General features: G+C 41.6%; 1 long non-coding RNA gene across 3 annotated transcripts; it reads left to right on the top strand.

Annotated features, from left to right (window-relative positions):
* The first annotated feature begins 387 nt into the window (after nt 1–387).
* On the top strand, nt 388–7,961 carry LOC127813365 (uncharacterized). Of its 3 annotated transcripts, none has more exons than XR_008026105.1 (3): nt 388–517; nt 805–898; nt 7,462–7,961. It is a non-coding gene; the product is annotated as an uncharacterized LOC127813365 (long non-coding RNA). The 3 variants fall into 3 exon arrangements; XR_008026104.1 differs by lacking the exon at nt 7,462–7,961 and adding an exon at nt 1,268–1,690; XR_008026106.1 differs by lacking the exons at nt 388–517; nt 805–898 and adding exons at nt 6,582–6,711; nt 6,999–7,092.
* The last annotated feature ends 10,214 nt before the right edge of the window (nt 7,962–18,175 follow it).

The raw sequence follows: 18,175 nt of genomic DNA, 5'->3' as shown, positions 1-18,175 counted from the left end.
ATCTCGAGGGACACGTGGCACCGTAGGATGGAAGCAATGATGAAGGCTCACATCTTGAGGGACACATGTCGTAGTAGGAAGAAAGTAATAATGAAAGCTCATATCTCGAGGACACGTGGCGCCGTAGGATGAAAGCAATCATTACGGCTCAAATCTCCATAACATGTGGCGAAAATTCATTCGTTAAAGGGTTAAAAATGTCATGATAAGGCTCATATCTCAAGAGCCACTTGTCACCATGGGAAGAAAGCAATAATTAGGGTGTAAATCTCAAGTGCCAAGCGTCACCATCTTAGAAAGCCAAGTGTCACAATCCTATGGATTTAAGGGCACTATATAAGAATGCCTTGGGTTGGGTTTTTGGCCACCAAATTAAGGGGGGTAAGTTGCTTATAAAGGAGGGGAAACTCTGCTGTAAAGAAGGGAAGGAAACCCTGCCCGAGTAGGAGCCGAAAGCAAGCCGTTGGAAGGCACGAGCCCCTTGAAATCCGTGCAAAACAGTAACCAAAACTGCAAGGTAAGCTCATCTTCTTTCTGTAACCACGTAGAGGGTTGAAAGAAGAGTCCGTAGGTTCAAACGGCACTCGAATCGGAGTTAAAATGAGAGAGTTATGCCCGTTTTAATTTTCAGGGTCGGACGTCCGTCTGGCGCGTGAGCCGCACGCGCCCAACAGAGCTGCGCGTCCAGGCGCGTGGCCGACTTTGTGGGAGCGCGTGTGGGCGCGTTATAGGTCTTCTTGGCTTGAAATTTTTCATGAAAACTCCTAATTTTAGTAGATACTTATATATCTAAACTTATTTTAGGTTTGGATACAAAAAGGTCTCGGTTTTTATAGAACAGTCCACTTGGAGCGACGTTTGGCCGTGAATTTGTGCAACCAAGAAGTGGGAAGCTTCGGTGAGTGGTTTCTAAACTGTATTTCTTACATGTTGTGCATATTATTGAGCATGATGGCGGTGATTGCATGCGCATATCATGTTATTTCATTTGATACGCATGTTTCTTTCCATTTGTTCATGCATCACTACGTGTGGCTTGTGACTAGTTGTGAATATCATGGGTGAAGGGAGTCTTCACTTGGCCATGTTGTTAGGCTGTGTTACATGATAAGGTTGGCAGGGGTGATTGCAACACCCTGGCGTCACATCCACCTGGAGCATGCATCTCTGCATTTTGCATTTGCACGCATGAAGTTATTTTAACCCTCACTTAGATTTAACGATCTAACCCGGGTGTTCATACCCCTGGAATATTCAAATGTTCCAGATCTGTCAGGCTCGGGCTCAAAGGGAGAAGGCCTAGAGGCGGCGCGAGTGTAGTTATCTTGTTTAGGCGTCTCTTATGATGTTGTAGTATGTTACAAGATTTGTACTCTTAACTTTGACAATATTTTGTCTCGTGGAGAATGAAGTCTACTTTCCCTGCTATCTTGATAAATTGTGTGTGTGAATGTTTATTTTATGGAAGTCCCAACATTTCAGGTTACGATCCTTACTGTAGTATATGGGATTTCCTTAACGCCCGTGTAAATATTATAGTACCTTATATACTATCTTGGGGTTGGGGCGTTACAGTTGGTATCAGAGCCCTATAATTTTGATTTGGGTTTAATGAGACTAACTTTGGAGATGTTGCCCTATATCAGGAATGGATCCACGTCAGCAGGGCAGCTTGTTTATATGTACGAACGATAGTAGTAATGAATAAGGATATGTAAGTGTATTTGTTGTTAGATGAAATCTCGTGGCCTACCAATAAACGTGACGAAGAAGTTTAAGCGATTATTGGGGATCTAGATTTTGAAATATTTGGGGAATGAGGAATATGTTCAAATACAAATCCGAGATTTTAAGAATTAGGAATAATGGCTTTTGGAAAATCAGGCGGCCATTTTTGGGGATTTTCAAGGGATTGCAGGATCTAATTGAGGATGAAGGTATTGGATTTCCTTTAGGTATGACTCAATAAATCTTAAGATTAGTAGAATTGAAAGACACTAGAACGACCAGAATGGTTAGTGCCTAGGGAAACTTTTGGGATTAGGGACACCATATGAAACTGGGCAAAGGTTGGGTAGGCGCAACTTAAGTACTGATGATAGCATTTGGGAATTTTCCGGATACATGGTGGTATGCTTAGTTTACTCATTTGTTTTAGATAGATCGTTAGAAGCCACACGTTAACAATGCTAGTCTTACGATTTCTTGTGTGGATGTTTTCAGATGGTGAACACCCGTCGGACCCGGAACTGTAGGCAAGGAAATGAAGTTCGGGAGGAAAGGACAGAGGCACCCCAGGGTAGCCAACCGCATGAGAGGAATCAAGAATATGGAGATCGGATGATCCGAGTCGAGCGGATTCTTGAGAACATGGTTGTCGTCATGCAAGGGACACGACCTACACAGCCAACGGGGCATATCAATCCCCGAAGTCCAGATATCAGCGACCGATTTCAGCGACTGAATCCACCCATTTTTCGAGGGAAAGCAGGAGCCGATCCTTGCGAAAGCGAGTATTGGGTGGAACAAATCGAGAAAATCTTTGACTTCATTGGCTGTGATGAGGAGGATAAGGTTAGTTGTGCCACTTTCCAACTTCGAGACGAGGCAGATCAATGGTGGAAGACGATGCAGAGGGCCTTACGAAGTCCTGAAGGGCAAGGTGAGCCAAATGTTTCATGGGCGCGATTTAAGGAACTTTTCAATGCTAAGTACTTTCCTCTGTGCAAGAAGATGGAGAAAAGCCGAGAGTTCATGAACCTGCGACAGACCGAGGGCATGTCAGTTGCCCAGTATGAAGATAGGTTCACACGTCTCATTAAGTATATGCCTATCTATAATTTGGACGAGGAGGCCAAGGCTCAAAAATTCCTGGGAGGATTGAAAATGGAAATTCAACAAGCCTTGAGTTCTGTCGGGCCACGCACGTATGCAGAAGTAGTCTTTCAAGCCCAGACTGTGGAGAGTAATCATGAGAGGATGAACTCCTTGAGAAATGAATCCCAAAACCCAACAGACAGGAAGTTTGATAGAGGGTCTAACTTAGGACCTCGAGGGAAAAATTTCAAGAAAAAAGAGAATTGCCCTAAATGTCAGAAGTCACATTCAGGGAAGCCATGCAAGATAGAGACCCCAAAGTGCTATAATTGCGGAGCTAATGACCACATGATCCGTGAATGTACGAAGGGACGGGTGTGCTACAATTGTCAACGACCCGGCCATGTTTCCAAGGATTGTCCGCAAGGGAAGGGACCAGGTCAGCAGGGAGCAAATAAAGGGAGCCAAGGATTTCGCCAAGGTCGCGTATTCAACCTGTCAAAGGAAGATGTGACCTTAAATCCAGCAGTAATTCAAGGTACGATGATCTTTCTTAATACCTCGGTACAAGTACTGGTAGATCCTGGATCCACGCATTCATTCATATCTCATGCATTGACACGATGCTTAGAATTGGAGTTGGAAGAACTTAGTTACCCCATGGTGATAGCCACTCCTTTAAATAAAGAGATGGAAACCCGTTTGGGTTATAAGGATGGGAAGATTTCATTTGGAAATGGTGAGTGGGCAATTGAGCTTATATCCCTGGACATACAAGATTTTGATCTAATCTTAGGGATGGATTTCCTATCTAAATACAATGCCAAAGTGGATTGTCGTAGAAAGGTAGTAAGCTTACAAGACGAGTGTGGAACTTGGGTGAAATTTCGAGGTCAGGATAGTATTGGGGAAATCAAGCGAATAACTGTGCTTAAGGCCATTAAAATGATGGAAAATGGTGCTTATGGGTATCTAGCTTGTGTCGAAGGGGTTGAGAATAAGAAATGGGAATTAGGTGACATACCTGTGGTAAAGGAATTTCCTCAAGTTTTTCCAGAGGACCTACCAGGATTACCCCCTCATCGGGAAATTGAATTTGCTATAAAAGTTGTACCTGGGGTAAACCCGATATCTATACCACCTTATAGGATGGCCCCAGCAGAGCTAAAAGAGCTAAGAAGTCAGCTCCAAGACCTTTTAGACAAGGGTTTTATTCAGCCAAGTGTGTCACCTTGGGGAGCCCCAGTATTATTTGTAAAGAAGAAAGATGGGAGCTTAAGGATGTGTATAGATTACCGCCAATTAAACAAAGTTACCATCAAAAATAAGTATCCGTTGCCAAGGATTGATGAACTCTTTGATCAGCTACAAGGGGCGAGGGTGTTCTCTAAAATTGATTTGAGGTCGGGATATTATCAACTGAGAATTAGGGCAGAGGACATTCCAAAAACTGCTTTCAGATCACGGTATGGACACTACGAGTATTTGGTAATGCCATTTGGGCTAACCAATGCACCTGCTGCTTTTATGGATCTAATGAATAGGGTGTTTAAATCTTACCTGGATCAGTTTGTGATTGTATTTATTGATGATATCTTGATTTACTCAAAGAGTGAGGAAGAACATGAGCAACATTTAAGGATTGTTTTGGAGACTCTTCAGAAACATAAGCTTTATGCTAAATTTTCGAAATGCGAATTTTGGATGAGAAAGGTAGCTTTCTTGGGTCATGTCATATCGGAGGATGGAATAGCAGTGGACCCCACTAAAGTCGAGTCAATAAAAAGCTGGGGGTCACCTAAGACGGTGACTGAAATAAAAAGCTTTTTAGGGCTAGCGGGTTACTATAGGAAATTTGTGGAAGGATTTTCCCGTATAGCTATGCCCCTCACACGACTCACCCAAAAGGGAGTTAAATTCGAATGGAGTGAAGCTTGTGAGCAAAGTTTCAATGAGTTGAAAAGGAGGTTGATTTCTGCACCCATCTTGTCAATGCCCAATGGGTCAGGAGGATTCATGATATATACTGATGCATCAAAAAACGGATTGGGATGTGTCCTTATGCAATATGGGAAAGTGATAGCTTACGGATCTAGACAGTTAAAGCCACATGAACGAAATTATCCCACGCATGATTTAGAATTAGCTGCGGTGGTGTTTGCCTTGAAGCTCTGGCGGCACTATTTGTATGGTGAGAAATTTGAGGTCTTCACGGATCATAAAAGCTTGAAGTATCTGTTCTCTCAGAAAGACTTGAATATGAGGCAGCGGCGATGGATGGAATTTTTGAAGGATTACGACTGTACAATCCAGTACCATCCTGGGAAGGCAAACTTAGTGGCTGATGCACTAAGTAGGAAAGGGCCTATGTTGATGGCCAGTTTGATGTCTCAGGAATGGGAACTGGTGGAGGCTTTTAGCCAGTTGACAGTGAATGTGATGCCTAAAGAAATGTCTGTTTACGTCGCTAGCCTAACAATTCACTCTCATCTTCTAGAACAGATTCGGCAAGCTACTTCTGAGGATTCGAGGATAAAGTCTTGGGTGGATGACCAAGGGCGAGTTAAGAATCCTGATTTTGATTTCTCGAATGGAGTGCTTCGATTCCAAAATCGAGTCTACGTGCCCAGAGATAAGGATTTGAGGCAAGCAATTCTGGAAGAAGCACATCGGGCCATATGAAGTTTTAGAACGGGTTGGACCAGTCGCATATAGATTGGCCTTACCCCCAGCACTATCTAACATTCACAACGTTTTTCATGTATCTCAATTGAGGAAATTCGAGCCAGATCCATCTCAACAGACATCTGCAGAAGTAGTCGAGCTGCAAGACAATTTGTCATTTATAGAGGAACCTGTGGAAATTCTAGATCGAAAGGAGCAAGTGCTGAGGAATAAAGCAATACCGCTGGTAAAAGTGTTATGGAGACATCACAACCTTGAAGACATCACATGGGAAAGAGAACAAGAGATGCGCCAGAAATACCCTTATCTTTTTGATGTATTAGAGAATATGGAATAAATTTCGAGGACGAAATTTTCTTTTAAGGAGGGGTGAATGTAATACCCTAAAACTTGTAATCTATTTCTATTTAATAAATTAAACGATTTCCCGATTTTCTTTAGGTTCTCAAAGACTTGGGAATTTGTGAGATTCAAGGATCTTTAGGGGACTTAAGGGCAATGGACTTCAAAGTTCATTTAAACCTAACTTTGGATTCCAAAACGATATCAAAAGTGGCTGTGGATTTCAAACCCGAATTAAATTCAATTAATGGACACATGTCACCATATGGATGGAGACACATGGGTAGAAATGATTACATGGACACGTGGCGTAATTTGGATGGAAAATTAAAAGTAATAATTAAACACCAATCTCGAGGGACACGTGGCACCGTAGGATGGAAGCAATGATGAAGGCTCACATCTTGAGGGACACATGTCGTAGTAGGAAGAAAGTAATAATGAAAGCTCATATCTCGAGGACACGTGGCGCCGTAGGATGAAAGCAATCATTACGGCTCAAATCTCCATAACATGTGGCGAAAATTCATTCGTTAAAGGGTTAAAAATGTCATGATAAGGCTCATATCTCAAGAGCCACTTGTCACCATGGGAAGAAAGCAATAATTAGGGTGTAAATCTCAAGTGCCAAGCGTCACCATCTTAGAAAGCCAAGTGTCACAATCCTATGGATTTAAGGGCACTATATAAGAATGCCTTGGGTTGGGTTTTTGGCCACCAAATTAAGGGGGGTAAGTTGCTTATAAAGGAGGGGAAACTCTGCTGTAAAGAAGGGAAGGAAACCCTGCCCGAGTAGGAGCCGAAAGCAAGCCGTTGGAAGGCACGAGCCCCTTGAAATCCGTGCAAAACAGTAACCAAAACTGCAAGGTAAGCTCATCTTCTTTCTGTAACCACGTAGAGGGTTGAAAGAGGAGTCCGTAGGTTCAAACGGCACTCGAATCGGAGTTAAAATGAGAGAGTTATGCCCGTTTTAATTTTCAGGGTCGGACGTCCGTCTGGCGCGTGAGCCGCACGCGCCCAACAGAGCTGCGCGTCCAGGCGCGTGGCCGACTTTGTGGGAGCGCGTGTGGGCGCGTTATAGGTCTTCTTGGCTTGAAATTTTTCATGAAAACTCCTAATTTTAGTAGATACTTATATATCTAAACTTATTTTAGGTTTGGATACAAAAAGGTCTCGGTTTTTATAGAACAGTCCACTTGGAGCGACGTTTGGCCGTGAATTTGTGCAACCAAGAAGTGGGAAGCTTCGGTGAGTGGTTTCTAAACTGTATTTCTTACATGTTGTGCATATTATTGAGCATGATGGCGGTGATTGCATGCGCATATCATGTTATTTCATTTGATACGCATGTTTCTTTCCATTTGTTCATGCATCACTACGTGTGGCTTGTGACTAGTTGTGAATATCATGGGTGAAGGGAGTCTTCACTTGGCCATGTTGTTAGGCTGTGTTACATGATAAGGTTGGCAGGGGTGATTGCAACACCCTGGCGTCACATCCACCTGGAGCATGCATCTCTGCATTTTGCATTTGCACGCATGAAGTTATTTTAACCCTCACTTAGATTTAACGATCTAACCCGGGTGTTCATACCCCTGGAATATTCAAATGTTCCAGATCTGTCAGGCTCGGGCTCAAAGGGAGAAGGCCTAGAGGCGGCGCGAGTGTAGTTATCTTGTTTAGGCGTCTCTTATGATGTTGTAGTATGTTACAAGATTTGTACTCTTAACTTTGACAATATTTTGTCTCGTGGAGAATGAAGTCTACTTTCCCTGCTATCTTGATAAATTGTGTGTGTGAATGTTTATTTTATGGAAGTCCCAACATTTCAGGTTACGATCCTTACTGTAGTATATGGGATTTCCTTAACGCCCGTGTAAATATTATAGTACCTTATATACTATCTTGGGGTTGGGGCGTTACAGTTGGTATCAGAGCCCTATAATTTTGATTTGGGTTTAATGAGACTAACTTTGGAGATGTTGCCCTATATCAGGAATGGATCCACGTCAGCAGGGCAGCTTGTTTATATGTACGAACGATAGTAGTAATGAATAAGGATATGTAAGTGTATTTGTTGTTAGATGAAATCTCGTGGCCTACCAATAAACGTGACGAAGAAGTTTAAGCGATTATTGGGGATCTAGATTTTGAAATATTTGGGGAATGAGGAATATGTTCAAATACAAATCCGAGATTTTAAGAATTAGGAATAATGGCTTTTGGAAAATCAGGCGGCCATTTTTGGGGATTTTCAAGGGATTGCAGGATCTAATTGAGGATGAAGGTATTGGATTTCCTTTAGGTATGACTCAATAAATCTTAAGATTAGTAGAATTGAAAGACACTAGAACGACCAGAATGGTTAGTGCCTAGGGAAACTTTTGGGATTAGGGACACCATATGAAACTGGGCAAAGGTTGGGTAGGCGCAACTTAAGTACTGATGATAGCATTTGGGAATTTTCCGGATACATGGTGGTATGCTTAGTTTACTCATTTGTTTTAGATAGATCGTTAGAAGCCACACGTTAACAATGCTAGTCTTACGATTTCTTGTGTGGATGTTTTCAGATGGTGAACACCCGTCGGACCCGGAACTGTAGGCAAGGAAATGAAGATTTGAGCCGTCAGTCGAGAACAAGGCCACTCGATCATGACCGAGTGGCCACTCGTCACTCGCCATAGCCACTCGGTCATTGATTGATGCTAAAAAAATGCAATATTTGTTATGTTTTTATTACCTCCTAATCCATTTGATCGACTTAAAATCTCCAGAATTGCTTGTTGCAGCCCAAAAGAAGGAAAAGAGATGAAAGAATGACTCATACTCTCCAAAGGCATGATTGAAAGAGGAATAAAAAGTCAAGAAATAAAGGTGTTCTAATAAAAGTCAAAGCCATTCGAATGAGTCTTCAAAGGTATTCAAATATGGAGCAAAACAGAAGAAAGCTGCTCAAACATTCGAATAAATCATTCAGACATTCGAATATGCAAGATATCGGGTATGTATTCGGATAAGCTTGGCCTAATTCGAATAAGAAGTAACAAAAATCAAGATCTCCAGATAAGATTGTGCATATTCGAATAAAAGCCAAGTCATTCGAATGAGCCGAGCATGAGAAGAAATTCAAATGAGCACATCGTTTGGAAGCAGTGAAGACATATTCGAATAAAAGCCAAGTCATTCGAATGAGCCGAGCATGAGAAGAAATTCGGATGAGCACGTCGTTTGGAAGCAGTGAAGACATATTCGAATAAAAGCCAAGTCATTCGAATGAAGTTGAAGAAGAAAGGAAATCTATTCGAATGAAGGCTGAGTAATTCGAATAAGAAGCAACCCAAGGAATTCCATATTCGAATGCTTCCCAAGTCATCCGAATGCAATGAAGAAGTCAAGAGAAAAATTAGAAATTCATTCGAATAAAAGTACTGTTGCATTCGAATGACCGAGAAAATCGCCGTGTAAGGAACAGTAAAGCATGAAATTCATTCGAATAGGACTAAAATTCATTCGAATGACCCGATCAGCCAAAAGAAACTCAGTACGCATTCGAATATCTCTGCTAGTCATTCGAATGAGCAGCCGAACAAAAAATTCTGACATGCGCAAATACACGCGGTGGCTCTAAGGTAAATTCAACCAACTTTTTGAACAACTTTTCAACAAATGGTCCCCACTTCCATGCGCCATAAGCTTAAAAAGGGACCAACATTCTTTGGAATCAGAGGTTGGCGAGGGCAGAAGATACTAAGAAAAACAACACAAAAAAGAAGAAGATCATTGGAAAGTGGAGAGTTTTCTTTTTTTCTTTTTGTCTGTTTCTCTTACTTTTGTTCTTGTCTGTATTTCTTTCTTTGCGAATAGCACTTCAGTTACTCTAGTTGTTCTTGCTAATTCTGAGCTCTGTATTACAAGTCCATCTTAATTTCTGCTTCAAGTTGTAGTTCGTTTCAGTAATCAATACAGCAGTAGTTTACCAAGTTCTTATCTGTTGTCTCAATTTATTTTCTTTACGAATCTCGTATTCATCTGTAGAGATTAGTTTTAGTCGTGCACTTCCTATGAAGATGTGTGGCTAATTCGATTCTTGGGTTAAGGCAAAGATGGTGCCCAGAGCCACTGATGAATCAATATAACAGAACTCCATATGTCAAAGTAACAAAAGCAAAAGCAGTTTGGGAAATGTTATTAACGAAAACCTCAGGCTTGGATTGGTTCGTACGCCTAACTTAGAGTCTCCATGCCATGTATGGGGGCTGCTTGACCTGGAAACGTTCACATACCCAAGCCCCGAGCAATTATTTTGTCAAAACATTATTTATACACTAATTTATGATAGCTTCTTACCATAGAGTCTCCATGTCATGTATGGAGGTTGCTTGAACAAAGAGTTATCATCATCTCAGTAGTACATTTAATGGTTGAAAACCCAAGCTATCATAAGTAATCTCCCTGTGAGTCGACCCGGTCTTGCCCGAAAAAATTACATATAAATTTTCTGCTACAATCACACTCGTGCACTGGCTAGTCTAAACGCCTCATCCTATCTGTGAACATAATTAGTTGCTAAATCAGCTAAATTAGTGAAAGAAAAATATAAAAAGTGATAAATGCAGGGTGAGCGATGCAGCAGTCATGACCGAGTAGCCTCCAGTCGCACGCACGGCCACTCGGTCATGACCGAGTGGCCTCTCAATCTCACCCTTCGAATGATGAAAACGAGATGTGGCCCAGAAAATGCGCCGAGACCTGAGAGAATTTGAGTTTGAAAGTGACACGCTTGAGAATTGAATGAAGACTTGAACCCCTATTTATAGAGGCTCAAAAAGTGAAAAACACCGAAGCTTCCAAAAAGATACAGAAAACGAAGAATAAAAGCGCATAAATGGTCTGCCAAAGAAAAGCAAAGAAGGCAGAAAATCGCGTTACAATTTCCGGGAACCTTGTACTCTTTTACTCGACTAAAAGAGCAAGGAGCAATTGATGTACCCGGAAAGACGAGGCAGGTAAAGCGAAATCGGGGAAAGAAAAAAGACCCTCTTGGCCCAGCCGAGGGAAAACCACTCGACATAGCCGAGTGGCCTGCCCCACCCGGCATAGCCGAGTGGCCAAGACCACTCGGCGACCCCCATTCGGCACGGCCGAATGGGGGACCACTCGGCCCTGCCAAGTGAGGGCCACTCGGCCATGCCGAGTGGCCCACATCTCACTCGGCCTAACCGAGTGGGGTCCACTCGGCTAGGCCGAATAACCCCCACTCGGGTGAAGACCGTGTGAGGGGTCACCCGACACCCTGCCGGGTGACCTATTGTGACGATCCAGCCCATGGCCGCCCTCTTGACTAAGTAAATGGGCCCCAAAAATTCCGAAACGGGCCCCGAGATTCCCGCCGAGAATATCGCGAGATCTCTCTCTCTCCTCCACTATAAATATAAGACCCGACTTTCATCACGAGGTACGCTTTTTTGAGCAATAAAAGTATAATTTCCTCATTTTCTCTCGCGATTCTGACTTAAGCATCAGAGGGTTTGCGCGGGGACCCCACCCGCGTCCTAACGGTGCTCTTGTTTTGTAGGCCACTCAGTCATCAAGGTCACTCTGTCACGGCCACTCATCGCCCTCAGATCACTCGTTCATCCGAGACCACTCGTCATCCTCAGGTCACTCGATCAAGGCCACTCGTCACCCTCAGGTCACTCGGTCACCAAGGCCACTCGTCATCCTCAGGTCACTCGGTCAAGGCCACTCGTCACCCTCAGGTCACTCGGTCACCAAGGCCACTCGGTCATTTTAGGTCACCTGATCATTTTAGGTCACCTGATCATTTTGGGCCACCAGATCATCAGCCCTATCAGACTATCAAATCTGGATCTTTATCAGATCCAATTGCTTGTCCAGATTCTCATCAGCAAAGATACGACTCCCAAGACTCTTGCGTCTCTCCTCAATTAAAAATAGATTGTTGTATTTTGGCAACAACACATGTTATTACTTGTTGAACCTTATGGCGAACCTTATATTCTTCACCATTCCAGGTCCTAGCTGGCACTTCCAGATGTCGGGCCTATTAGTGTCAGGCAGTAGAGTGTGTACAGGGAGCCACTCAAGAACAAAAGATGTTTAGGAGATGTCTTGAGATTTTTAGAGTATTTTTATATGTTTTGATGAGAGATTTCCTTTTTAGCCAGTATTTATTGTTTCCGTTTATGACAATTTAGAGTTGTTACAGTACAATTGAGATGTTCTCAGTTAGGATGTGTTCAGTTAGTCAAATTTATTGATGATTCCAGATTTCAGATTTATTGTGAGTTTTATTTTATCTATTTTCCAGTAGCACCTCCTCCTCGGTAGTTCTAGGAGAGGGGGTGTTCAAGGAGTATGGGTCATACAGCATGGTGTGGAAGTGTGAATTCCACATATGTGGTTAGGGTGATTTCCCATGAGTGTGAACTAATTGGGAATGAGTTGATGATGGCTAGTGTAGTGCCTGATGGATGTTGTATTAGTTATGAGCCTAACAGTTTAGCTAAATCTAATTGGGTGGATTAGACGAAGGTTAAGGGAAAACTTAAGGTTTTGACAATGGGTATCGAGAGCTTGAATGAGAAATTCATGGAAATGTGATTGGGTGTCCATGATTGGGATTTGGGTGATAGCTAGATCACCAGATAACTATGAATGACATGATTAGGGTGATGATTAGATCGCCTGATAGTTGTGAGTAATACAGCTAAGAGGAATGCCCTAGTGTGTGGGACATCGTTAAGGGTTAAGCCCCATGTTAACGATTGTGAAAGAAAGCAGTAGTGGGATATGGTAGCATTAGAGCCAATGTGGCTACTAACCGAATAATGTGAATCCAATTGAGGTGAAGGGTATAGGAAGAATCGGAGGAACATCAGAGTTCCTTTAAGATTAGTCAGCTATTCTTTAAATAGCAAGGTTATGGGGAAATGGCTAATCCAGGATTGAGGTCGTAGTGTTGAAACGACCTATGAGACTAAATATATCACAACCCTAGAAAGAGAGTCGCCACGATTGTGGTAATAGTATTGTCGAGAAGGATAAAGATAACCATTATGCATGGTAGAGTCCATGGGTTGGGTGTCAATTGTAAGCTGAGTTGACATAAGATGGTCATGAAATCTCATGCCCATTTAGGGTGAGGCTATGGTTAAAAATCATGGAATTTGAAAATGTTCCAATGGAATTGTAGTCAGGCCGGTGAACTTGGTAAAGTGATTATTGCGAGGGTGGTGGAGTAACCACGATGGTTTACGATAGTGGAAGTGGGACCCGAAAGCCGGGAGTCATACTACGAGTGTGATGTAATTAGTGACAGACCTGAGCCATACTGCTAGGAGCTAGTGTTGGGCCCCGATGTGATTGTATGGGAGCAACACAGTTATGAGGACTGGGTGTTGGCTCGCCTAATGCACAGGGCAACACAACGATTGTGCAGGTGGTCAAGGGTCAAAGATTTGTGGCATGCACGATAGGGGTGACAAAGGTCGTGGTCAGTCCCGCAACAAAATAGTGAGTGATAAAAACTACTCACTTGTCGTTGGGTTTTGCATCCCAAGTAAAGCCTAGAGTGAGACATGATCAGGGGGGGATCTAAGGGGAGGGCTAGAGCTTTAATTTAAGGGTCAGTGGGTATATATATATATATATATTTATATAAATGTTTTGGGCAAGGCTAGCACGGGCTGAAGCCCATGCCAGCTCCTCCCTGGATCCGCCACTGGACATGATTTTGTGTAATGCTAAGAACTGGGTACAGTGTAAGAGAGAGTTTAAGAGGGGTTGTCTAGTAAGGGAAAGCAGATGTGGGCCAGTAACCCAGTTAATGGTTATTAAAGGCCAAACAAGAAAGAAAAATGGGGATTGAGTATCTCCATTGAGCATGGAAAGAATCCCTAGTTCAGAGAGTGTTATGGCATTGCGTAGTTAGACTCGATGTGTTGATTTGGGTAATGCATGAGTTTGGCTGAAGCATGAAATTGCTCCATGAGGTATGGGTATAAGCTTAAACCATAACGGTAGGTCAAGGTATGAGACCATGAGGAATGGTTGATTGTGTCAAGGGAGCTAGATGGTTTCTTCTCATACAGTACTAACATGGTTATAGTCGATCGCTAATGAGAGGTTGCCATGATAATCGATTTAAACCATGGATGTAGGTGATTTGATGACAGAATCCATAGCTGAGTAAGTGTCATCATATCTAATAGAAGTGACAATGTTGTGATTGATCAATGCTGAAATGTTGTCATGTTTGATCGGCATAAAAATCATGGTCATGTGTGATTGGCAGGGGAAACATTGCGTTGTGCAAACGGCGTAAAATCATTGTCAACAGATCAATGTTGAAATGTCGTTGTGAAGATGGATAGACATTGCCGTGTTTCAGGTTTGGTTTGGTTTGGTATGGAAAACGAAAAGTTATCTATGGAATGATGTTGAGAAGAAGATGGAAACCCATCAAGAGGAGAGACAACATGGGTTTAAATTGAAACCATGGGAGCCTCTTGATGTGGTAGTCGGGTGTTATGACCAACTAACAATTGTGGAATATGGTAGAAGGCCAAAGTGTTCTAGAGAATAAGTGTCCTTAGGAGTGAGAGGACAAGTAGCCTAAGCAGAGGCTCGAGTAATGGTAACTCGAGGAAATGGTGAGCAATGGCTAGGCTATGAAATTCCTAAGTGTTGGAATTAGGAATGGACTTGAGAAAGGGATAGTCTCAAGAAGAAAAGAATGAAAGATGAATTTCGAGGACGAAATTCTTACAAGGGGGGTGGGATATAACACCCTTGAGGAAGAGGTGGATATATGAGAATAATGGTGCCCTAGGAAAGGGGTATTTTGGTAAATTTAGATAGTGAAACCCAATAAAGGGTAATTGGGTGGCTTGGAAAATAATTCCTCTTGGAATTGGGAATAGTTGTGAATCACTCTCATTTGTGCATTTGTGTGGAGATAAATGGGATTGAGAATTCACTAAGGGCATTTTGGTAATTTGGAGTATATAATTCCATGAGGGAATTACATTATTGAAGAGGAAAAAATAATTATAATTCATTTAGGTGAAAAATTAATTTATGTTTTCCTAAAATGGTGAATAAGTGTGGTGGTGACACATGGATGGCTTGGATTGAAGATTGGGGGCCAAGTTAGTTTCTAAAAGTGACACTTGGCAAGCTCTTGTGCAAGAGAATTGAAGGATTTATTTAAATCCAAAAGAAAAGAGAAATAATCATTCTAGCATTTATGGGAGAAATGATTAGAGTGATTAAAGAAAATCCAATTGAAAATGAAAATTAGCCTCCTGAAAATGTGGAGATTTATTTAAATTGGAAAATGTTGAAAATGGTCTTTCAAAGGTTATTCTTGAAATTAGTCAAGAATTAATTAATTGAGAAATTGGATATTTTATGGGAAAGTGAGACTTGATCCAAGGGTGGAGATTAAGTCTTGAAATTGGAAAAGATCCAAGGGTGGAGATTTGAGTCTCCAAATGGGCATGGATTGCCAAATGGGTTTAGTAATCCAAGGGAAGAATGAGGTGGATGGTGGAGATTTAATCTCCAAACAAATCCATGGATGGGATTAAATCTTCTTTAAGCACATGGTTTGTGTTTTCTCCATGTGGTAGACATTGGGTCTTTCGAAAAGGAAAAAGTGATCCAAGGGTTGAGATTTAAGAAGATCAAATGGCATGGATTGTGCTAGTTTTAATGGTTGGGAATTTCTCTCCCAAAGAAAAAAAAAATCAAGGGCTAGAATTTGGTCTTGAGTTTTGAGATATCAAGACAAAGGAAATTTCAAGAGAGGAAATTGGAAGAAGTCTTCCAACAATAAGGAAAGAAAAGGGAAGAAGAAAGGAAAAGAGAATAATTGAAAGAAAAATGAAGAAAAATGGAGAAAGAAAAGGTAAGAATTTTTCCATGTTATGGTTTCTCTTTCTTTTAGTTTCTCTTTGAGTGGTGGATTAGCCACTTTATTTTTCTTAAGATTTCCTTTAAGTAAGAAAGTTGAAAGCAAGGGGATTGGAGACTAGAAGGACCGCTTCAAGTCCAAAGAGCTCCAAAAGGTAAGGGATGGCCCCATAGGTGGGTGGCCATGCAAGCTTTGTAAGTGTGTGATATGAGATTTCATATGTTTGCAATCATATATGCATTTGAGTACTAGTGGACCTTTGGCTATAAGGAGGACTAGAGTATGGGTAAAGAGGGTAGGTTATTGTCTCAACCAAGATGGGTGTGAGCGCAAGAAGACTAACCACATATGCATCATTTGCATTACATGAATATTTTTATACTCATTTTTACATTGCATTGCACTCTTACTGAGCATTGTAGCTCATGAGGTTTTTACCTCACCTTGTAGGTCTCTCATGTGTCAAAAGAAAGGGAATGTTGGAAGCTTGAAGCTTTGGAGGCTTTAGCATGAACTTGTGTTTTTATTTTTGATTTATGTTGTATAAGCATCAAGAGGGCTATGTAAGCTTTATTTTGTAAAAAAAATAGAGATTTTTTTATGTATATTTATTATGCATTAATTCTAGAAAAAATGGGCTTAAAAGCCCAAGGAAAAAAAAAAGAAAAAAATGTGAAGGAATGGCAGCAACGGACGCGCGGCATGCATGGCCAGTACACCCTGCCAGTGCACCGTTGGGCCCTGTGCGGGCCCCAGGCACACCAGTAGGCCCCCTAGCCAATTTTAAGATTCTGAAAATTTGAGGTTTTTGGGCCATTTAGGAATAAATTTTGGGCCCCAAAGGAATTGTCAAAATAATGGGATTTTTGGGCAATTTCAACGAAAAAATCTAATGTTTGGAAAAAAAAGATATGTGAGGAATTTCCCTTAGGCGTAGGAAAAATAACCCAATATTTTGGAAACTCGAGAGATTTTGGATATTTTCTGAATAGAAATTGAATAAATGGGTTTTCCTCGAAAAGCGTACAAGCTAAGGAATTTTGAGCAAATAAAATAAAAATTAAATTTCGCTCAAGAGTAAAAGCCGAACTAAGCAATACAACCTAAAATACAACCTAAAGAAGAGTAACTCTCACTTGAGGTTTCGGGTTCCTTCCGCTGTAATGCTTCGAAATCTCGAATCCGACTCTTCAAGTAGAGCGAAAGGAAGGACGAAGAATAGTGCCCACCTAAGGCTTTTCTTGTTGAAACATAGTCCAACCCTTCCGAATCTGGTTGATGGGTGAACAATCCAATTGATTATTCACTCGTAATACCGGTAAGTGGGAGCGAGACGTTACATCAAAGCCTATAAATACCCCTAGATTCGTGCCCTCAAGATCCAGATCTACCACCTGAAGAACCAGACCTAACTCTTCAGACCCTAAGAGGCTGTTCTCTTTGGCATTTTCAGCCCGTTTTCCATTTTCAATTTTTCAAAACACCCAACACGCGTTTACTTACTCATTTTCAAAAACGCATTTTGGAAAACACACAAAAAATTTACACAGAAAACTCAAAATGCCAAAAACACGTTTTGGCTGTTTTCAGCCAAAACCAGCCTCCATCCAAAACACGGAAAACAGCCACCGTTTTCATCTCTTTTCTTCAACCTCTCTTCTCTCTTCTTTTTCTATTCTTTTCTGTTCAAACTCGATCGCCTCCATCGTCCATGCCACCGCCATCACTGCAATCGCTCCCCACGACCATCACTGCCACACCCAAATCCGCCCGCCACTGCCTTCCATGCCAAGATCGGCCACCGCCACCGCCATCGCCATCGCCATCGCCCTCGCCTGTCACTGCCCTCCAAGCCTAGATCTGCCACAGTCACCGCCGGCCACTGCCTTCCACGCCCAGATCCGCCACCGCCACAGCCATCGCTCTCGCCCGCCACTGCCTTCCACGCCCAAGCCATCGCCACTGCCTGCCATGCCCAAATCCAGTCGCCCGCCACCGCCCTCTGCCATTTCTCCCTTCCGCGCCTCCACGCCCAATTAATATAGATTTTGTTATTTTATGCTTTATATATTTTTTAAATATTTATGTTGTGAATAATTTAAATCTCAAAATTAATATCAAATTTTAATTTATAGGTAAAAATAAATTTATTATGAAATTAATAGTTGAGTGAAATTAAAAATGACTTAGAATGTACTTTGTAATTTTAATATATTATATATGATTAAATTATATAAGTTGTATTATATTTGAAATTCTTTAAATGAAATTTATAATTTATTTTGAATCAAATTTCTTAAATAAATTATCATAAAATAACATTTTACAAAATTTCAAAGTAAACGCATTTTTCAATTTTCTGTTTTGAGAAACAATTTTTCAGAATAA

The sequence above is a fragment of the Diospyros lotus genome, chromosome 11 (genome assembly GCF_014633365.1).
Source record: "Diospyros lotus cultivar Yz01 chromosome 11, ASM1463336v1, whole genome shotgun sequence".
In the NCBI taxonomy this organism is placed as follows: domain Eukaryota; kingdom Viridiplantae; phylum Streptophyta; class Magnoliopsida; order Ericales; family Ebenaceae; genus Diospyros; species Diospyros lotus.
The sequence above is the reverse complement of the archived record's forward strand: the minus strand, read 5'-3'. Positions and strand labels throughout refer to the sequence as shown.